We start from the raw sequence: 24222 nt of genomic DNA on the forward strand, positions 1-24222 counted from the left end.
CCAATCATTTCGTCCAAACAATAAAAACAAGTTTTAAGATAAAAACAAAGCACTTTCACTTCGCAAAAAAGGAAATCAGATGAGAAGCAAGTTTAAGAAAGCGAAACTCAAAAACTTTCAAAAGATTTTCTTTCAATCAAACCAAAAAGTCTTTTTCAAAGGAAAAACTCTCAAAAATACTGACACCAATGATTGATAAACAAGCAACCAAACACTTTTGTGAATTGACACCAATGAAATGATGAGAACTCAACAAAAATAAAATGTGTTCGAAGTCGCTTTTGACAATCAAAAGCAGCAATGAAAGTCCAAGAAATCAAAAGACAAGTTTCAAGGAAATGGTAACAAACAACTTTCCCGAAACGAAGGAGCAAATGGTCATAAAAATGATTTCGTTAAGCAAACACAAATGTCATGAAAACAAAATGGACACAAAGATTTTAAGACAATCTTCCCACTCTGCCGAAACAGAGCAATCAAGATTCTTAAACAGAAACCTTGTGTGTCAAAAATCAATGACGCTTGCAATCAACGAAAAACAAGACTAGCACTCCTAGAGAGAGTTCGAAACAAGATGCCCCCTGTTAAACAGAGAACTGTCACTGGGAATTGACTGCTTTAAACTGACCCAAACCACCAGACAGACATTCAGCCAAAAGAAAAATTATAAATCTTGAAAATTATGTAATATACGCGCCTGCAATTATTTGCAGAATGCGTGTACACGCGACTGTAACTAAGGAAACCTGCGTATACGCGGGTTTTCTTAGTGCAACTTGCGTATATACGCTTCTGTAATCCAGAAAAAGTGCGTATATGAAGTGTTTCAAGAAAAATAAAAAACACAAACTGAAAAACTGGAACAGCTTGGAGTTCAAGAAAATATCAAACAGTCAGAACCAACAAACAGAGGCACTGAGCCTAGATTGGCTTGAGGACTACCCAAACTAGGAACAACAAGAATGTTGTCCCCAGCGGAGTCGCCAATTCTGGTTGAAGGGAAAGTACCCCTAGAGTCCTTTGGGCTGAGACTCTACCAGACTGAAAATTTCTTATACAAAGAAACACACACACACAGCCATATTTTTTACTTTTAAGCAAATTCTAATGTTTTAGGGTACATACCTAAGGTCCTACGTCCGAGAAGACCGTTAGGGTGCAAACCCTTCTTGGAGTTCCCTTCTTCTTTCTCTGACCTGCAAGACAAACAAATCAAAGAAATCAACAGTACATGTATAGAAGTTTATGTATAAATCATCTTTATGCTATAAAGTTAGTTATAAATAATCTTTAAGTAACTACTTTCATAAGAATTCAACACAAGAATCTCATAAGCATAAAGAAAGATTATTCGGGAACAAAGACGTGTTTCTTTATATATAAAGGCAAATAAAGTACATATATCGGAAAGATATCACCTGAACACCTTCAGCAGGCTCCAAGCAAGCTTCCTCCCGGATTCGTTCCAGCCTCCAGCCTTCAACAAGAGCTCCTTCCAAGTCTTACTCAATGATGATGTCAAGGATGAATGATCACCAATACACATGGAAACAAGGGTTTCCTATGCAAAATGGGGGAAGTGCAGGATGCACCAAGGACTTCAGACCTGGTCTAAGGGAAAAATCTCAGCATAATAATCTTGCTCTCCTCTCTCTCTCCCCTTGGCCTTCCCTTTGATGTCTTTTTATACCCTCTCCAAAGTAGTTTTTTAGTTAGGAGTTGGTTGGGAACAGTTGGGCCACGGGCACTAACAGGTGATCCAGCAGGTAAACCCGCGATCACCGCCCGAAAAAGAGGAAATTATATTTTTTTAAGTGTTTTAATAGATACACGCGGGTTGGGTATGACAGACCCGCGTGTACACGCGTTTAACACAGGGCAAAGTCGCGTACAGGGAATAAAACACTGTTTTTTAAATTTTTGGACCAGGTCTGGAAGGAGGGGTTGCCCTAGGCCATAAGTGCAGCATCACAAACCATAAGAGTGAGATTTGGAGCTATAACAGACCCGACGCCCCTTTATGCTACCTTGTATAATGATTTCAGGTCCGGAAGATCGGGGTTATCGTGGCCTCTCCGATTTACGATGCCATGTGTTCAGCGGACCCGACACCTCCTTTCTGCTTCACTATATAATATTTCCGCTCAGGAATGTCGGAGCTTGCACTTTGGCAGTTCCAAAGGCAGCCACTCCTCCGATGCGATATTTGGGTTGGACCCGATATATCATGAACTAAATATGATAAAGGTTCAAGTCCGGAACAATGTTCCATTTAAGGAATTATCGTGACTTCTCTGTGTAAACAGAGTTATTCACAGGACTTTGTAAAATAACATTCGGTAGCTTACGCGCACCGATATAAAGAAGACGAACTTCAGTCAAGCATCACATTGGTAGTTACCTCTAATGGATTCAAAGCTCCCGCTCGATTCTTTTGAATCGCTACAAATCCTCCTCCAAGGTTGTTCTGTCTTCCACTTGGATTCAATGTCGACTATGATTCCTCTTAATCCTTCGTTCTCTGTGTCCTGCAGAATTCTGTCTGTAACCTGCAGAGTCTATGAATTCATAGCAATTTATTCACGAAATACTTCTTAAATACATTGACACAGATAGGAAATAACTCAGAATATTTATTAATGTAAAGGCAAGGTTATATTCGAGACTCCTCGGTCTCGCTCACACACATGCACAGACACACAGGTCTAATATTCCATCATATAAAGCCTCCCTCTCTCACTGCCTGATTATCAATACTTGTGGCCTCCTCTCTCACAGGCCCAATTATCAACACTAGTAGCCTCTTCTTGCCCGTAGGCTTACATACATATATATAATAAACATTGAATCGGATCCTTGAGGTCCGATCAAAAGCCTAAAGCTTCTACATGCATGCATACATGGAAAAAATCCTCTTGAGGTTTTATTCCATCTTTTCCCTGTTTTAAAATAGAAAAGCCTCCTTATCACTTAATGGTCCACATCCATTACTTTTATGCCTAAAAGCTCTCCCTAGTTCCTATGTTCTCATTTATTTATTTTGAGAACATCTAATTAATTCACACTTAAAAGCCTAAATATTAAACTGACTTGGAACTTAGGAAACTAATTCCAAAAATGCATGACCTCGTATGTCTACTATTTACAATGATTTCCCTTGGGCTGAATGCTCCTGCATCAGACTCGCAAGGTAAAAAATATTTATGATCTCCTGATCATGTGTCTTCTGGTCTTGGTCTTCCTAGATCCCACACTTTGTTCTGCAAGTCATCATGTGCTATTGCTTGCTACCTTTCTCCAGGTTTCCAAATCTTGTTTTGCATCCCGCCTCCAGCTATGCTTTCATACTCTGCTTTTGTCTTTCCTTTGCTGAAATAATTCTTTTGCTTTCTTGCTGTTGTCTGCTGCCTCTAAGACACCTTCATCATCAGTCTTCTGATGCTTTCAATATCTATGTCCAGCTTACTGCTGCTGTCCCCAATTTCTGTTAATTCAGCTACTGTAGCTGCTTTTGCTATGACTGTTGTTACTGCTCTTCTTGTTGCCAACATTGATGTTGCTGCCTCCCAAACTTCCTGTCCCTCTGCAACATTCTTTGGCTCATAACCTTCATCTTCCCCTTCGAAAATATTCAGTAATTGTCCATCATCATCTTGATTGATTTTGGCAATCAAATCAAGTTCTTCAAACACTGTAGCAGCTTCAAAATTCTACCCCACAGTTCTCTCTTGGCTATTTAGGCAAGCCAACTCTTTATTGTTACCCATGGAAACAAGTTTTTGCATATGAGACATGACTGTCTCATCTTCTTTCTGCAACAGTTCTTCTTCCGTCAAGACAATTCCAAGTGATGGACTGTCTTCTACATCACTTGCATTCAAAAAACATTTGTTAAAACTAAAAACATAAGGCTATTGTGCCTTATCTTCTTTTGGAAACAATTCAGTTTGCTGTTCCGTTTTCTCCTTCTCCTCTGTCAGTATATCAGCATGCTGATTCGAATTCTCAGCAGAATTCATGAGACTGTCCATTAGTCTCTCTTCCACACTATCTGTCCTAACGATGCCTTCCTGCTCTTGTCCACTGTAGTGAACTTCTTCTCCCTTAACCTGTTGCTGATTATCTTCACTTTGAAATTGTTTTCTTCCTCTTGCCTCTTTACCATCTTCAAACAATTTCTACTCAATCTCTTTGATCACATACTCATACTCATTCATGCTGTTTAATGAATCTGCAAACAAATTATTGCCTCTTCTTGTTTCCATGCCTACTTGAGACACATCTTCTTCTTCAGAATCTGTGGCTACAAATTCTGCTCTACCATCAGGTTCTCTCATCAGTTTCTCTAGCAGTTTAATGTCTTCTTCACACTTAGCAAGAACTTCATCACAATGCTCTATTCTTCCAGCTTCATCCTTTCCACGCTGTGTTACAATATTAAAATATTGTCTTCTTTTGACCCTTGCAATCTCAAGGTCTTTTTGTTGTAGCAAGTCACTACTTCCCTCATTCAAGAGGTCTTCTCCACCATACTCTATTCTTCTAGAGTATTCCTCCAGACTTTCGACATCTTCAAAAGACTACCCATCCTCTTCAAAACACTCTTTTGTTAGTGTTCCTTTTCTCTTTGCTAAGTCTTTCCCATAGGCTTCCTCTTCCTTAACATCTTTCAGTAGATGTTCTTCTTTCCTACTGTTTGTCTCAACAGTTTCCATGGCTATCTCCACTGTGCCTATCATCATAGTGAATTGATGATCCTTTACTATGTTTTTAGCTAACATAGTCTCTTCCTCAAGTTTTCCTTCAGTCCCTGGCTGTTTATCTTTTCTAAAGATATCTTCAAATGGCTATTTTTCTCCTGCAACATCTGCCATCATACACAAACTATCAGTTTTAAAAATATGAGATCCTATGGTCTCACTTGATGGTTCAGCCATCATATCCCCTTGTTGTTCTAAATCATTCATATGATTTAGAAATTCTTGGATAGTCTCTTCTTCAATCTCATCAAGCCCTTCACTTAGTTGCTTGACATCTTCCACCAGTTGTATATGAGATCTATCTACCTCATCTTCTTCCAGAACAAAATTTTGATTCTGCTGGTCTTTTTCCTTCTTCATGACAATATTAGCCAATTGTCCTTCACCTGCAAACATACACAAATTGTCAGATTTAAAACCATGTGACTCTTCGGTCTTACTTGAAGTTTCAGTCCTCAAGTCTTCATCTTCACTATCTCCCAGAAATTCTCCTTGTTTTGGTTCACAAATGGATTCTTCCATTTCAACTTCCTTGAGTTTTCCCTTCAACCACTTCACTTCCTTTTGTTGCAGCCTTCTCTGCAACTTATGCCACTTTACTGGCTTCTTACTTAAGACCCAACCTAGTCTCTGTCTTTCCTCAAGCATTCTCCTTAATGCATTGAGTTGTTCTTTTAATTCAACAACCTCTTTGTCAATTTCCTCTTGACTCATCTTCTTGCCATTTGTCTTGGCATCCTCTTTCTTATATCCTCTACTGCGGCTTTTCTCTAAACCTATGCTATGACTATTAGTAGTCATCTTCTTCTCTTATGAGCTCCTTTGCAACAAGCCTCTGCAACAGCTAGTCCTCCTGGCTGCAATCTTACCTCACTAAGCTCTCCTCACTCAGTATTTTGGTAAGCACGGGTCCTCTATCTGGAACCTCTTCCCGAGAAACATCTTTGCTCCTTCTAGGCTTCTGCAATCTCTCACTCTCTCTTGAGAACACTTCAGTTGTCCTCTCTATCCAATTTCTTATTGGATTCTTCAGGTTCACTGCCACTTCTCCTTTTAGAGTATTCTCCTTACTCTATCTTTAAGAACTCACTTGGTTCTTCTCTCACAGCTTCTCTTGCTATCCCTGTGCATTAGCATAAAACACACATTCTTAATTTAAAACAGAACATAACATATTACCTCTCTTTCAAGATCTCAACATGATCTTGTTTCACCCATTCTTCTGCACTTGAATGGCTTGTCCTCTGATTAGGTTCCAAGTACTTTTTCCTTCAGAACTTGCATTAAGCAATCTTGCTTTCTCTTTCCTTTAAGGAATCCTCTATTCCTATTTTCTCCAAGCCTCTGCTGGAATTGCTACAATCTCCCACTGTAGTCTTTTATCATTCAACACATTACCTTTTCCTGTGTGCATGTTTCTTTTTAAAGAAATCTTCCCTGCTTTATTTCTGTTCTGACAGTAATGCTGCTTTGACCTCAATTCTTCTCTGATACCAACTTCTGCTCTCTGGAATCCTTCTCTCCGCAGGAAACTTAACCTGCTCTGATACCACTTGATGAAAAGAGATCTTGGTTATAGGCCAAAATCCCCTTTCATACTAAAAATTCTCAACCCTTGACCTGTGGTTATAGCCCACAAGCCTTATCGGAAGCGCGCTAGGCTTTAAGCCTTTTACAAATCATGGACTTACATTAAAATCCAACCATCCCTTTATCGCGCCTTTATTTCCATCGGAAGCCACCACCCATCCGCTGTGTTAACTATCGGGTTGAGCTTTAAAACCCCGCTCCAATTAACATACACGGATTTCAAATTTTATAACCCTGCCTTTTTAAATATCGGCAGGTTCGCCTATCGACCATCGCAACAAACACTTAAGTCCCCTTCTTTCCTCCAATGCGATAGTCGCATATCACTATCGCGAGGTCTAAAGTATTAACGGACCCGACGCCCCTTTATGCTACCCCGTATAATGATTTCAGGTTCAGAAGATCGGGGTTATCCCGGCCTCTTCGGTTTGCGATGCGATGTGTTTAGCGGACCCGACGCCTCCTTTCTGCTCCCCTATATAATATTTCGGCTCCGGAATGTCGGAGCTTGCACTTCGGCAGTTCCAAAGGCAGCCACTCCTCCGATGCGATATTTAGGTCGGACCCGATATATCATGAACTAAATCTGATAAAGATTCAAGTCCGGAACAGTGTTCCGTTTAAGGAATTATCGTGAATTCTCTGTGTAAACAGAGTTATTCACAGGACTTTGTAAAATAACATTCGGTAGCTTACGCGCACCGATATAAAGAAGACGAACTTCAGTCAAGCATCACTTTGGTACTTCCCTCCTTTAATGGATTCAAAGCTCCCGTTCGATTCTTCTGAATCGCTGCAACTCCTCCTCCAAGGTTGTTCTGTCTTCCACTTGGATTTAATGTCCACTGTGATTCTTCTTAATCCTTCATTCTCTGTGTCCTGCAGAATTCTGTCTGCAACCTGCAGAGTCTACGAATTCATAGCAATTTATTCACGAAATACTTCTTAAATACATTGACACAGATAGGAAATAACTCAGAATATTTATTAATGTAAAAGCAGGGTTACATTCGAGACTCCTCGGTCTCGCTCACACACATGCACAAACACACAGGTCTAATATTCCATCATATAAAGCCTCCCTCTCTCACTGCCTGATTATCAATACTTGTGTCCTCCTCTCTCACAGGCCCGATTATAAACACTAGTAGCCTCTCTTCACAAGCCAAATTCTCAGTACTAGTGGCCTCCTCTTGCCCGTAGGCTTACATACATATATAATAAACATTGAATCAGATCCTTGAGGTCTGATCAAAAGCCTAAAGCTTCTACATGCATGCATACATGGCAAAAAGCCTCTTGAGGCTTTATTCCATCTTTTCCCTGTTTTAAAACAGAAAAGCCTCCTTATCACTTAATGGTCCACATCCATTCCTTTTATGCCTAAAAGCTCTCCCTAGTTCCTATGTTCTGATTTATTTATTTTGAGAACATCTAATTAAATCACACTTAAAAGCCTAAATATTAAAGTGACTTGGAACTTAGGAAACTAATTCCAAAAATGCATGACCCCCTATGTCTACTATTTACAATGATTTCCCTTGGGCTGAATGCTCCTGCATCACAATTGTTACAACTGAAGAATGTAATTAGAGAGACACCAACCGTCTTGGAGTTAGCTGATCGTTCCATAATCAAACCAGAAGGAGTTATTGAGGACTTGATCATTTCAGTTGAATCCTGGAATTACCCAGCTGACTTTGTCGTACTACAGACTAAAACAAAGTTGGGGGGACATCTTTAATTTTGGGAAGACCCTGGTTGGCTACAGCTGATGCCTTTATCAACTGTAGATCAGGTTCAATGACAATTTCTAATGGATGTGAAACCAAGTAGATTACTCTTTATCCTCATGCCACACCTATGATTAATAATGATGATTCTGTGTGGTTGGATTACGATGATAATGCTACTCAACCCATTTTGACTATCAGACAAGCTTTAACTCTTAATGATACCATAGAGGAGAAATTTATTAGTAATTTTATTTCTGGACCCTCCTCGGTCACTTCTGAAACATATAACCAGTTGACTGCAATTTTGGAATCCGAAACCCAGGAAAGCTTAAATCTGAAGATCTACCTCAAACATCAACTGCTATCTCCTCTAAAAACATAACAGTAGAAATCGAACCTGGCAAAACATTGAACATAAATCCCGACTTATTAGATGCTGAAACACAGCAGCTAATGAAGTTACTTCGCGAAAATAAGGAAGCATTCACATGGGACTATATAGATACGAAGGGGATCTCTCCTGAATTATGTACTCATCGTATCTATATCAAGGAAGGGTGCCGACAAGTCTGTCAACCCCAGCGGCAAATGAATCCCAATTTGAGGGAAATTGTTAAAGAAGAGCTTCAAAAATTGCTTAATGCAGGGTTTATATACCCCATATTTGATAGTGAATGGGTTTCTCCATTAGTGATAGTACCTAAGAAAAACGGGAAATGGAGAGTGTGTGTAGATTATAGAGCCTTAAACAAAGCCACTCAAAAAGATCATTTCCCCTTACCGTTCATTGATCAGGTCTTAGATAGTTTGTCAGGGAAGAGATTCTTTTCCTTTTTAGATGGTTTTAGACTTTTAGTGGATATAACCAAATCAAAATTGCACCCCAAGACCAAGACAAGACCACCTTTACTAGTCCCTGGGGAACTTTTGCTTATAGAGTTCTCCCATTTGGACTATGTAATGCTCCAACAACGTTTCAAAGAGCAGTGATAGGAATCTTTTCTGATATGCTTAATGACTCTATCGAGATATTTATGGATGACTTTACCCCTTATGGTGTGACTTTTGAGGATGCATTAAAAAACCTTGAGAAAGTACTTAAACATTGTGTACAAGCTCACCTTTCCTTGAGTACTAAAAAATGTCATATGATGATGAACGCAGGAATTGTACTTGGACACTTCATTTCATTTCAAGGGATTCAGGTAGATCCATCCAAAGTACAGGTAATTCAGACCCTTCCTATCCCTAGAACACAAACTGATGTAAGAAGTTTTTTTAGGACATGCTGGATACTATAGAAGATTTATCAATTTTTTTTCTAAAATAGCTTCTCCTTTGTTTGTGTTACTTATAAAAAATGCTGAATTTAAGTGGACTTATCTTTGCCAGAAAGCATTTGATGAACTCAAGCATCAGTTATCTATAGCTCCTATTCTAAGGGGACCTGATTGGGCACTTCCCTTTCATATATCCTCTGATGCTTTGGATACTGCAATTGGTGCTGTCTTGGGACAAGAGGAAAACCATCTTCCTTATGCTATCTATTTCATTAGTAAGAACATGACCCCTGCTGAGCTTAATTACATAATTACTGAAAAGGAATTTTTAGCAGTCATTTATGCTATTAATAAATTTTGACATTACATTACTGGTTACCCTACTTTTGTTCATACTGACCACTTGGCTATTAAGTATTTAATGAACAAATTTGTCACAAGCGCTCAAGTTACCAAGTGGTTATCGTTATTACAAGAATTTGATATTACAATTGTAGATCGACTAGGTAAAGAAAATGTAGTTGCTGATTTCCTTTCTCGGATAAAGACTGATGATAATACTCCAGTAGATGATTCCTTTCTTGATGAGTATTTATTTGCAGTATCTGCTCACTCACCTTGGTATGCAAACATTTCCAATTATCTGGTTGCAGGGAAGTTACCATCACACCTATCACACTGGGAGAAAAGAAAGATCATTCAATAAAGTGCTCAGTATAGCTGGATAAGTGGGTGTCTTTTCCATACAGGACTTGATCATGAAATTCAAAGATGCATTAGAGAAGATGAGGTTTATGATATACTCAAGGCTTGTCATGATGGCCCTTGCGGAGGGCATTTTGCTGATAAGAGAACAACACATAATACTCTCAAAATGGGTTATTATTGACCCTCACTCTTCAAGGATGTGAAGAAACATGTTTGGGCCTATGATAGCTGTCAGAGAATGGGTCAACCTAATCATAGAGATGAAATTCCATTGAATCCCCACGTAATACTTGAACCCTTTGAAAGATGGGCTCTAGATTTTATAGGACCCATCAATCCTCCATCCATTCAAAGAGTTTACATATTGGTTTGTACAGCTTATATGACTAAATGGGTGGAAGCTAAGGCACTCATTAGAGCTAATGAAGAATCTGTTTTAACCTTTCTATTTGAAGAAATCTTTGTTATATTTGGAGTGCATAGAGAACTAGTTACAGATGGAGGACCTCCTTTCAACTCTCATGGTTTTAAAGCCATGCTTCAAAAATATCATATTCATCATAAAATGACTACACCTTACCAGCCCCAAGCCAATGGACAGGTGGAAAGTACAAACAAAGTCATAGAAGCCATTTTAACAAAAACATTGAAGGAAAATAGGAAGGATTAGTCTCAAAGGCTGCTTGAAGCATTATGGGCTTACAGAACTACCTGGAGGAACACTACAGGATTTTCTCCCTATGAATTGGTTTATGGTAAACGTGCTATTTTTCTTGTGGAATTTGAGATTAAAACCTTAAGAACTGCTTTAGCTGTTAACCTTGATTTGACTGATGCACAGACAACCAGGTTGCAGCAGCTTCAGGAATTGGATGAAAGGAGGTTAGATGCCATCCATCAAACAAGTACGATTCAACAACAAAGAACTAGGTGGCGTGATAAAACTATTAAGCATAAACAATTCCAAAAAGGTAATTAGGCATTATTGTACGATTCTCGGTTTGAAAATTTTCAAGGGAAATTACGAACAAGATGGCTGGGACCTTACGAAATAGATACTATTTTTGCCAATGGAACAATAAGGCTCCTAACAATTGATGATTATAGAACACCATTATTAGTAAATGGGTATTAGCTTCGTCTGTACCAGCAGCCCATTTCTAAAGAGGATTTTAAGGCCACCTGCATGGCAGATTCACATTATAATCTTTTGGGGGAGCCTTCTGCCCCTCATTGCATTTAATTTCTGCATTGTATTTTTTTTAGTATTAGATTAAATTTGTTAAGTAATAATCCCTGTCAAGGGTTGGCATGTTACTGTTGAGCTAACTTATGTTCCTAAATTAACACAATTATTTACTATCAATCCGGGTTGTTTATTCTTGGAGGAAAATTCACTATGTATGAAGATCTAACAAATCTTGAAAGATAAATGATTAAAAGCTAAAGAAAATACATCTCATCACTCTAATTCAATTAGCTTAAAAGAGAAAGCATTGAAAGGGTTCTTGAACTCAAGAAGTCCTCCTTCACCTCAATTAGTACTTAAGGAATTAGAGATTGAAACTAAACTCAAGATGCATAAATTAGAAGTGAAATAAGCTCTTAACTTAAGAGACATATAAAATATCCCATCATAATTTATTCATCTCAATTTCTGAATCTAAATGGAAACAAAACTATTTGCATGTAAACAAAAGACTAGTTCTGATTCACCATTTCATAGAGGGAATGCCCAACTTGAACACTTGTTTTCCAACTTAATTAGATGATGAATAAACCATTAACAAATGAAATAAATCACTATTCATAACCATGAAGCAATCTGAAATAAGACTTGGAAAAACTAAAGCTACAATCAACCAGATTTGCAATGAAATAAAACTAGTTTAACTTGGAAGTGTACTTAGCTTGGAGTGGGGGCCCTCCACCCTTGCCTTGCACACTTTTGAAGATGATATCAAAGATTTATATCAGTCACACATCCATGTATTGAGCAGCAAAAATGAGAGTAACACAAGTCTTCAAATTAATTCTTCAAACCAAAAATATTACAGCATAAAAGTATCATAAGTCAATGTCTTGAGCCATCAAAGTTGTGGCTCTTAAATAAGGAGTTTCATGAACAAAATGATCTACATTCACTATAACAATCTTATCTACTCTAAGCCACCTATCCAAGTCGAATCCACTCCCCTCATCCCAAGAAATATGACTAATATCATGGAAACTCAAAACTGCCCTACTTAGATGAGATTTCTGGATGACTAGTCATGATGGACTAGCTCCAAATAGCCATAAGAAATCTCGTTTTTGTTGGAACCAAGCATAGGTGGCTTGGTCCTAGTTCCCAATCTTTCCATTCATGTATCCCATTGGTGCTGAAGTGGCGTGCATCCATATCAACCATGAAGTGATTACGGGAATTTCTGAAATTGCCAAAATTGCACTTAAAATCAAACTTTTATAAAATTTTTAGAAATTGACAAATTAAAGCTAAATACCTGATTAGACATCAAATATTCATTAAAATGGAATGAATGGAGTGGAAAATGAAGGATAAATAAATGGTTAGGTAATTTTCTCAAAGCAAAATAAGATCAAAACTGAGGCCCAACATCTCTCCCATGCTTATGATCAAGCATGTCCCCATGCTTGCTTGCTCCTCTTGGACCTTCTGCCCTCTGAAGTGGATGTTGTACCTGTAGCTGTTTCCCTGTTCACACAATCAGATTCTGTTTCCTGCTGTACCTTCAACATTGCTGATTTGACCTTCTGTTTTTCATATTTGGCCTGCCACATATTTTTGTCCTTTAACCATTTAAATGCTTGTTTGGAAAGCAATTCATTTCTCCTTTTCAACCTGCTTATTTCTTCTTGTAACTTCTCATTTGTTTTCATCAGCTTTGCATTGTCCTTTTTATGTGCCTTATTCTCTGTTTTTAATTGCTTTTCCACAATTTTACTTATTTCTATCTGATCAGTTAAGTCTTGGATTTTGGCCAAATTAATCTCTTTCTCAAAGTCCTGAGTTGTTTTTATTGCATCATCCTCATATGTGGAATCTCTATCAAGGGGTTCTTGTGTCATATCATGTTCTTCTGGTTTCCTAGGAGAATATGCTTCTACTTCTTTTTCCAAATCAATAGAATTCCTATTCCTAGGAACAGACATGACAGATGTTTCAGTCTCATGCATGGCCATATTTCTAGCTCTGGTTCTTGGATATAGGGGAGAATTAATCAAACTCCTGTTTTCCTCTTCTACCCTGTTCTGTATCTCAAGAAGCTGTTCAGTAAAATGATTTTTGTTCATGAATTCTTTCCATTCTAGGCCCTTTGATCTCACCTGGTGTTCCACTAAGATTTTGATTAACCCCTGATGATATATCTGTGCTGCCCTTGGCCTATGCTCTTGTTTCACTGTTTCAATCATTTTTACAAGACTTTTGTACAGGAAATATGGTAAGTTAATTCTATCATCCCCTTTGATATGCTGTAGTAATCTAACATGATATAAATGAGCAATGCTGTATCCACGATCACATGTCAAGAATTTTTGAATAACCAAGACCAGTTCCCCCCATGGTTCATTAAACCATTCCCTGGGTATCCCTTTCGTCCTATCAAATGTCCCTTTCCGGTTTTTCTCAAGGAAGAAAGTCCACGCTTTCTCCTTGAAGTGTAAACCTTTATAATACTTCTCCCCTATCATTGGCAACTCTAAGGCTTTGGACAAGTACTCCTGAGTTACTGGGACAATGATTTCTCCTACTTGAGTTTGGTCTTGACTGAAATTATTGATGAAATCTTTAGTTATCTGATCAGAATAGCCATTAAACTTCTGTAGAAATCCTATCATTCCTGACTGATACAGTTTTTCTACAGTTTCTTTACTCCAGCTCTCTATTTGAAATCTTGGTTCTACCTGGTTTTTCATGATTTCTGTGAACCAATCAATATAATCCTCTGCTGTTACTAACTTCATTTTAACAAAATTATGACTATTGTTTTTAAATGAAAGTTTAGTAGCAACGAGGCTTACCTTCCTCCTCTGACTCAACTCTACTCTGTTTGACTCTGGCCTCTTTAACCTCTGCTGTCTTTCCTCTGCACAAACTCTGTTTCAATTCCCTGTTTAAGGCAAACAACACCTGAATATCCTCTATCAATACACTGCTCTCTGTTTGTTTTTGAAAATTAAATACACATGCAACAATAACCATGTTTTACTTAGTTCAAAATAACATGAGTTACTGTGTATTTAAACAAAAACTTGAAAAAATTTGGCTCTCGGCCTCACAACAGATCCTTAAAAACATTCTCTGATAATCCCATTTTATCATTTTTCAAAGAAAAACATGACTGTAATGCAGCAAATTGCTCTCGGCCTCTCAACAAATTTGCAAAAAAAATGACTGTAATCTAGCAACTTGCTCTCGGCCTCTTAACAGATCTTCAAAAACATTCTCTGCCTATAAAAAAATGACTGTGTAACGCACAAATTGCTCTCGGCCTCTCAAGAAATTCTCAACAAAATGACTGTATAATGTGGCAAATTACTCTCGGCCTTTCTATAAATTCTCAAAACATTCTCGGCCTAATCCTTTTGATCATTTTTTTCACAAAAAATATGACTGTTTAATATAGAAAATTCTGCACACAAAGTTATAAGCCTAGAGGACTAATCACATGCGCTCGGCCTCATCATTCTTTACTGCTTATAACAAATGTCAAACAATTTAAAAAAAAAAAAAATCGCAGACTATGAAAACTCTCGGCCTCAAGGCACAAACAATGCAAATTTGACATTCAACTCAGTTCTGCAGTCAACATAGCATGTATGCAGGCACTCCAACGCATTTCAATCCTCTGTTCATGGCACAAATACATTAAAATTTCGATACACAGGGGCGCATTAAGGCATGAATGCATTTGACTTGTTTTGAATATGCACAATCTACAGCATTCCTCTGTTTTTCATTTGACAATCCACCCTTCTCGGCATATACCAATGCGTACTCGGTTTAGCAGCCCATACATATATAACAACGCTCAACAATCTGTTTCAATGCGTTCAACAACACATATGACAACACTCTGTGATTTAATGCGTCCTCTGTTCTGAGAAAACACATTCACATGCATATGATAGAGACTTAGCGCGCAGCAAAATGAAGGTTAAATGCAACAATGGTTTAACGCTCATATATACACAACCCTTGGCATTTCGGCATTCAAACTAACTCTCCGCGTTTGATGCATTAGATTCCACATTTAACTCAAAATCCTTTTTCGTGTTATGCATGCAACATGTAACTTTAAATGCTGGATTGTTGACCGCTGTTTCTACACCATTATTTACGCATAAAAATCTGTTTAATCTATCCATACGTGCTACAAACTTAGAGTTATCCCGGTTTTAGTGTTACCTGACTGTCACTGGCCGCATGGGATGCAAACAAACACTTCAAATCCCTCCTTCTTCGGTCAGTCGAACTGGTGGCAAAGAAACAAAATCTGTGAGTTAATGGCGAAAACTCATTGGTGAGCTCTAGTATTGTAGCAATAATGCTATAACTCCTGGGGCTTCCTGTCTCTCATTTTATCAACCCGGTAGTTCGTACAAACTTGGAAGCGACGGTGCTGTATGCACAAGTACTAGCTCTTGTCGCAGCTGTCACTTGGTCAGCTGGCACAAGTCCGCTAGGGCTCAAGCCAACTTCTATAGGCTCTCAGAAGAAGCTTTATCAATGATGGACGAAAGCTAACTCAAAGGAAAGCTACTCTACTTGACAAACTGAACTGAAAGCAAATCAAAGCATGTAAACCTAGGAAACCCTAATTTAACTAGTCTAACCTCTACAATGCAAAGAGTGTGAATGAAACTTCAACCAAGGCTGCTGTTACCTCTAATATGTGCAAATGCATGGATCTAAACTACTTGCATCATGAAAGACATGTTTTTGTATTTTTCCTTTAAGTGTGTGGAATGATTGTGAGTTTGTGCTAATTAGGGTTTGGTTGTGCAGATGGGATGGAGAAGGAAGGAAAGCGTGGGACAGGTTGGGGAGGCTAGGAGAGGTCCCTAGGGATCCTTAGCATCCATCCACAGAGGTCCCTCACATTCAGAAGCTCGGCAACCGAGTGAGTGGCCTCCTACAGGAAGTCTGCAGGGGATCCTACAGGATACTCTGGTTTCTACAGGATGTCTGGCCGTGGAGGTTTTGGGAGATGATCGAGTGTTGGAGTGGTGTGGGAGGCTAGGTGAGGTGGAGATGGACCTGATGATGGCTCAGGAGCTGGAAGATCAGATGAAGGAAGGGTGTATGCAATGGGTTGATGATTGGGAGGATGGAACCAACGAAAGTTGAAAGAGATGGAGCTATGTGGGAAATGAGAGAGTTGGAGGGTAAATGAGTGAGACAGAGGTTGAATAGACTTGCAGATAGATCAAGAAGAAGAAAAAGAAAATGGTTTGAGAAGGAGCAGCGTAAATGAAAGAAATGACCTATGCATCAAAACGAGAAATCCATTAACCTATGATAATTGTGCCATGAAACCTATGAACAGAAATGGAAAACGAGAAATGAAACCTATGCGTGGAAGTGCAGTATGGATCGATGTCACAAATGCATGAATAGATCTTCAATGAAAAACGTTTATGTTGCAGCTTGCATGGAGATGAGAAGACTACTATTCTTTTTGGTGGTTGGTCATGGACTACACCCCAATCCCTAACAGTGAGATGGAAGTGAGCCTATACAACCTTTTTTGTTGGAGCTCCAAGAAATTATATCTATCCTCCTATCAAACTTAAACACTGAAAGCAAATCACCATAAACTAGTCCTATCTATGCTCATGAAAATGGCTAAATTAACAAGCTGGAAATCCGAATTGCATGTGAAAATAAACAAACTCAAAGTGTTGGAACGAAATGCAAACACATTACAACACTGAGGAGATCTATTGCTCTCAGGTTGGGCCCTAACCTGAGAGCTATAGCTCCTTGAGAAAACTCAGAACTAGATCAAAATCTGCCTTCTTTATTCATAATCTGATGTCATGCCAAATTGGCTTACAAAAAGGAACAAAAACTGAGCTCTAGCTCGTACTTTTCAATTACAAGCGTAATGCCAAGGTTCAAAAAGCTTCTCTACAAGGCTACGGCCTCAGTATTTATGCAAAAACGACTATCCAACAGGTGTCCTCGATTTTAGGAGCTCGGCTGTCTAACTAGAGTTCAACTGTAGATCCTGTAGGACAGTCATAACTACTGTTCCTGTAGAGCAGTTTATAACTGCTGTTCCTGTAGAACAGCTGGCTGCTTCTAAGCTCGGAGGGAAGATGGATTGGAGCTCGGAGTTCTTGGTGGGAATCACGAGGAATGTCCCCAAGACCGTGGACATCCTCCTCTAAAAACCAGCAGTGCCACCTCATTGTCTCCTTGTCTCCTTTTCACGTGGTCTTTTCTCCCTTTTAATGCAAAAACCTGAAATCATAATGCATTAGTCACGTAGATAAAGTGTCTACCCTTATTCCTACAAACAACACGAATAAACTAAGAAATGCATGCATAAGCAGTAAAAAGTGAATGGTTTGAGCAAATAGAATAGGCCAAAATGAGCCCGAATTGTACCAAAATTGGGGCTCATCATCACCCCCCAGCTAAACTATTTGCTCATCCTTGAGCAACCTTGCCCTGGCTCCTCATCTTTGGCCGAGATCTAGAGCCCGGAGCATGCTTTTCCTTCCCTGATTTTGGTGGTGTTGCCTTCTCTGTCGAGGGTGGCGCTTCTTCTTTTCCCGTTTTTGGCGGCCCTGCCTTTGCTGCCCCTGGTGGTGACGAAGGTGATGCTTCCTTCCCCTTTCCTATTTCCTTGAGCCGGGCTTCGGAAGGCGACTGGCCTATCTTTCGTGTCCAGGAAGTTATTTTTGGGCTCCCCTTTTCGGGGGTGGCTGATGTTTTAGAAGGGTTTCTTGCACTAGGTGAAGTAGGGACGTCCCCTGAAGTGGTTTCACTGCTGGGTGGAGACTGTGGCTGGCCCGTGGTCATCCTCTTGCTTATCCTGGCTTTATATTGTAGAGGGGTCTCCCTCTCCCTTTTCTCCTTCGGTTTCGGAGGTTTACTGAGGGCAGCCAGTGCCGCTGCTGCCTCCTTTTCGAAAATGCCAGCCCTCTCTTTTTTGCGTTTTGCTCTATCAGAGCTCCTTGTAGAGGGTCCCTCCTTTTCAAATTTCGGGCTTCCTGTGGAAGGCCCTGCTTTGCCAACTTCCGGGCCTCCTGTAGAAGATTCTTTCTTTGTCTTCGGACTCTCTGTAGGAGGCTGTTTCTCAATGACTTTCGGGCCCCTTGTAGAAGCCCCTTTTCCCAATTTTGGGCTTCCTGGAGAAGCCCTTGGCTTTGTCTTCGGGCTTCCTGTAGAAGCCTGTGGTTGCACTTTCGGGCTTCCTGTAGAAGCCTTTGTCTCCGTTTTTGGGCTTCCTGTAGAAGCCTGTTCTCCAACGATTTTCGGGCTTCCTGTAGAAGACTTGGTCTTTGTTTTTGGGCTTCCTGTAGAAGCCTTTGTTTTTGCTTTCGGGCTTCCTGTAGAAGCCTGTTTTTAAATGATTTTTGGGCTTCCTGCAGAAGCCCGAGTTTGTGTTTTCGGGCTTCCTGTAGAAGCCTGTTTTTGCTTCCCTGTAGACACAGGGGTCTTCACTTCCGCTTGCTTGCCTGCTTGAGCTTTGCTTTTTGCTTTGGGTGTAGGTGCTGTTGAGGTGCTTGGGCTGACGGGGGCCACCTCTGCTTTGTCCATTCTGCTCTTCATCCTTTTTTCCCTTGCTGACGGGGTAGGTGTGCCACCTTTTTCTTGGCCTTTCTTTTCCTCATGCTCCTTCCTTTGTTCTTCGGCCACTGCTTCGTGTTCCTCACTGCTAGAGGAATCCGTTTCTTCGACCAACATTTTAATATCCCCGTCTTTGGTCAAATTGCGAAAGGATCCCCATGAGAGGGGTACCTTATATGAGTGCAATGCATCCTCCACAAGCAGTTTTATTAACCCATGATGGGCTATCTGATCAGGGATGCCCTGTCTTAGCTTTGTAGCACACTCCATTAGGGACTGTAGTAAAAAGTAAGGAATGCTCAGTCTCTGCTCTGCGGGGAGATCAAGCCGATGTCTTAGCTCACTGAGCAGCCGGAAGTGATATGCATATACGATGCTGTAACGTCCCTCACAAGTGATATATTTCATAATGTGCAAAATGACTTCGTTCCAAGGTGGTGACAGGCTGGTTCTCCTCACCCCATTTTTATCCTCAGAGAATTCTTCCTCAGGTGGGAAGAACTCCTTCTTTGCCTGCTGACTCAGCTTTCTCTCATCTTTGTCCCACGGCAGACCCATAGGAAGTGCTGTGATCCGACTGATGTGTTCTGGGGTGAGTTTGAGGCTTAGACCTCTGAGGGTTACTGTGGCCAGTGTCTGGGATTTAGGCTGCAGAGCCTGCAATAATTCCTCGGCTACTTCATCGTCGTAGCCCTGCAGCTTATCACAAAACGGCATCCACTGTGCTCTGGTGAAGAGCTCTACTACTGCCGGGTTTCTCCTTAGTGTATTTGAATCAGTGGGCTCTCGTCTTATAAACCCACCCAGCATGATGGACCCAGTCGTTTGAACTGAAGGTGGTAGATGTAAAAGAGGTTTGGTTTATGAGAGCAGAGCATGCACATACAAAATTCAACACAGACTACTTATACCACCATCCTGTAGAACAGTAGCACCGACACAGCAAACACAATTCCACCAATATTTTTATAACCCGACCATGGACGATGGTCTTGCCACTTCTAAGAACCAGTTACATTAAGAGTTCAGGGTTACCTCCTTAATTGGCCACCTTTCTTTGCGAGGCACCCGCTTTCCTGTAGATGACTGCGATCCTGTAGACTGCGTTCCTGTAGACTGTGCTCCTGTAGAACCGCGTTCCTGTAGAACCGCGTTCCTGTAGAGGCCACGCACAATTCTCGGGGAGGACTGTAGTTGGCCGCGCTCACGGTGTGCTTGACCAGCGTTCTGGTAGCCAACGACTCGGCATATCAAAATGCAGAGGAGATCAGAATGGCTAGCCGAGTTGAAGTGCTGGATGATAAATGCGTGCGGTTGATTTAGCCGATTGGATTTTGAACTGGCGCAATCCATGGCGCGGGGGATGAGCTGTCCCCGTGGACCGTTGGGCGACGTCATCCATCCTCCGCCTGCGTTTTCACTCACTGCTGCATTCATTCCCTCAGATTTGCCGCCGCCTTTCCTGTTAAACTCATACTTCTGAGGAGAGTGCTCCCACATGCATGCCGTTCATTCTCTTTGTCATGTCCGCCACCCAATCACCCAATTACACTTTAACTAGCCGACATGGCCAGTCGACTGGCCATACAGCCGCTCAACCATTCAATTTTATGCTTTGCAAACAAATTCAAAGTTAGATTCATGCGATTTGATGGAATGAAGGGGAAGACACTTACCTGCGCGCGGCTGCACACGATTTTTCGGTTTTTGGACAACGGGGAGCGGATCTACCTGCTGCATGCGGCTTACACAGACCCGGAAGCTCGTGGTAACCGGATGCCAACGCTGGAGTGGACGGATTTGCTTGCATGCGCCCGCGTTTCATCTCGGATGACGGTGCTGTGAATGGCATCCACTCGAGCAGATTGAACTGTTACAGGATCCCCGCGAGGGGTCTCGTAACAGTCCTTTCTCCTTGGGTGCATGCTGCACGATGGCGGTTCTGATCACGATCCCGGAGCTCTTGATGCATGTGGTATGAGATCCCATCATTTTTTATGTTGGAAATGGCTTTCTCACGAGAACTCATCGATTTCCTTTGTTTGTGCAGGGACTTGGCCGCATGTCGACACAGGTGGTGGAGCATGGTGACAGCAACATGCAAGGATGCTTAACAGAGGCTTGCATGCATCCAAACCACGCCATGGTCGCGAAATCTCCTTTTACGACGAATTCTGGCCGCCCAAAACTCCTACAGGAAGTTTCCTGTAGACACAGAGCTTCTTGTAGAAAGTTCGGCCTTCCTGTAGAGAGTCTGCACTTTCCTGTAGAGAATCCGCGCCTTCCTGTAGAAAGATTGCGCCTTCCTGTAGAAAGACTGCGCCTTCCTGTAGACAGACAACAGCTTCCTGTAGAAGATTCAAACCATGATAAAATTGCACATACCTTGAAAAACATAAGCATTCTTGGAGGAGGAGCTTGTGAGGTGTCCTGGCTGCATGAGAAGGACCTTTGACCTTGACTTGAGAGGCTTCCTCTCCTCCATAGAACATCTGCAATCTGCATGCAAACTTCAAATAATAGCTTATTGATCTTGTTTTTTTTTTTTTTTCTCTTTTTTTTTTTTTGAAAGATAGCAGGGGCGCCTCAATGAGGTTTTCACCCTTACCACCTGCCTTAAGCGCCTCAGAGAGGTTTTCACTCAAGGATCTTTATTTTTTCTCCTTTCTTTTTTTTTTTATTTTTTTGAAAGATAGCAGGGGTGCCTCAAATGAGGTTTTCACCCCTACCACCTGCCTTGGGTGCCTCAGAAAGGTTTTCACCCAAGGATCTTTATTATTTTTTCTCTTTTTTTTTTTTTTTTTTCCTTTTTTTTTTTTTGATTCTTCAGGGTGTGCCCAAAGCAGGGGCAGGACCCTTCTCTATGACCAATACTGCCTTCTCCATAGTTTTGATGAACTCTTGTCTGGAGGGAGGCTTCTTGTAGATCTTCAATCGATGCCCATTGACAAGCATGGGGATGGCTTCCTCATCAATGGTCCGGATAAGAACAGATCCATTGTCATGACATTTTTCCACTGAATATGGCCCTAGCCATCTGGTTCTCAGCTTCCCCTTGAAATCTTTGTATCTGGAATCATACAACAAAGCCCAATCTCCGGGCTGAAATTGCTTGTCATGGAGATGTTGGTCATGCCACACCTTCCTCTGAAGTTGAACCACTTCTGAGTGAAGGAGGGCCTGCATGCGGTGCTCATCCAGTCCATTCAGCTGCAATAGCCTCTCTTGTTGTGCATGGCTGAGATCTAGATCCAGCTGAGCTGCCATCCTCAAAGTGTTATACTCAAACTCAATGGACAGCAAAGCTTTCTTCCCATAGACCAGCTCATAAGGTGTGAAGCCGGTGGTGGTCTTCCAAGTGGTGTTGTAAGCCCATGTGGCTTCAACCAGGCGATCTGCCCAGTCCTTTCTGCTGCTGCTCACCACTTTAGTCAAGATCCCTTCTAATGCTCTATTGGTGACTTCCACCTGCCCATTTGCTTGAGGATGATAGGGAGTGGAAGTCCTATGCTTGATCTTGTGATGAGCTAGGAGATCTTCAACCATGTTGGAGGTGAACTGGCTCCCTTGATCTGTGACCAGCTCTCTTGGATAGCCAAACTTATAGAAGATGTTCTCTCTTAGGAACTCGGCCACTTTTTTTTCTGTTGCAGCTTTGATTGCTTTGGTCTCTGTCCACTTCGTCAGGTAGTCAGTGCACACAATGATGTAGGATCTTTGCCTCGAAGAGGGATTGAGTGGACCCACAAAGTCCATGCCCCACTTCTCAAATGGCTCAAGAGTCACTGGAGGTTGGAGAGGCATCTCATCCCTTTGGGTCGGTTTCCCCATTCTTTGGCATTGGTCACACTGGCTGACATATCTTCTGACATCTTGATGAAGTGTGGGCCAATAATAGCCTGCCTGCAGGATTTTGAAGGCAGTTCTCTTTGCTGCAAAATGTCCTCCACAAGGCCCATCATGACAGGTGAGGAGGATGTCAAAGACTTCCTCTTCCCTTACACAATGCCTTAAGATCTGATCGGGGCCAAGCTTGAACAGGTTGCCCCCGATCCAAGTAAATGAGGCACTCTTTCTGATGATTTTGCTCTTTTCTCTTGAAGAGAGATGCGGAGGGAACTGTGCTGAAACAAGGTAGTTTGCTATATCAGCAAACCATGGAGAGAGTACTGAGATAGCAAACAGATGCTCATCAGGCATCTGGTCATCCACCGTCCCATCTTCATCTGCAGACAAATCCAATCTAGACAAGAAGTCAGCAACAACATTTTCTCTACCTGGGTTATCAAAAATGGTTGGATCAAACTGCTGCAATAAAAGTAACCATCTAATAATACGAGCATTCACATCTGGTTTATTCATCAAATATCTAATAGCAGCATGGTCAGTATGTACAAAGGTCTGGTAGCCAGTGATGTAATGTCGGAACTTGTTCAGTGCATGGACCACAACTAAGAATTCTTTCTCGGTTACAGTGTAATTCAGCTCTGCTTTGGACAAGTTTTTGCTAACGAAGTAAATGGCATATGGAAATTTTTACTCAACTTGTCCTAAGGCTGCACCTATGGTTTTGTTCGAGGCATCAGTGTGGATGTGGAAAGGGAGGGCCCAGTTTGGACCTCTCAGGATTGGAGCTGACACTAACTTGTCTTTTGATTCATTCAAACTCTTCTGACAATCGTCAGTCCAATTAAACTCCACATCTTTTTCCAACAGACCGAACAATGGCGAGGCTAGCTTGCTGAAATCTTTAATGAATCTTCGGTAATATCCCGCTAATCCCAAGAAACTCCTAACATCCCTTACCTTTTGTGGAGGTGGAACCTTTTTGATTAGAGCGATTTTGTTAGGATCCACCTGTAACCCTTGGTGAGAGATGGTATGGCCTAGCACAGTCCCTTCAGTCATTAGGAATTCACATTTTTCAGGGCTAAGGGACAAGTTCATCTCGATGCACTTGGTTAGGACCTTTCCCAAGTTGGACAATGCTTCCTGGAAGTTAGCCCCGTAAGGAGTAAAGTCATCCATATAGATTTCTACTGCATCATGGACCAACTCCGAGAAGATGCTCAAGACAGCTCTCTGGAAGGTAGCAGGAGCATTGCATAGCCCAAAGGGAAGGACACGGTAGGCAAAGGTACCCCAAGGACAAGTGAAGGTGGTCTTATCTTGGTCTTCCGGGCTGATTTGAATCTGGTTGTACCCGCTAAACCCATCCAGGAAAGAGAAGAACTTCTTTCCTGCCAGTCCATCCAACACTTGATCTATGAAAGGCAGAGGGAAATGGTCTTTCTTGGTAGCTTTGTTCAGCTCTCGGTAGT

The sequence above is a fragment of the Pinus tabuliformis genome, chromosome 5_2, assembly GCF_031772625.1.
Source record: "Pinus tabuliformis cultivar Carrire ecotype Pingquan chromosome 5_2, CPIR1, whole genome shotgun sequence".
Classification (NCBI taxonomy): Eukaryota; Viridiplantae; Streptophyta; class Pinopsida; order Pinales; family Pinaceae; genus Pinus; species Pinus tabuliformis.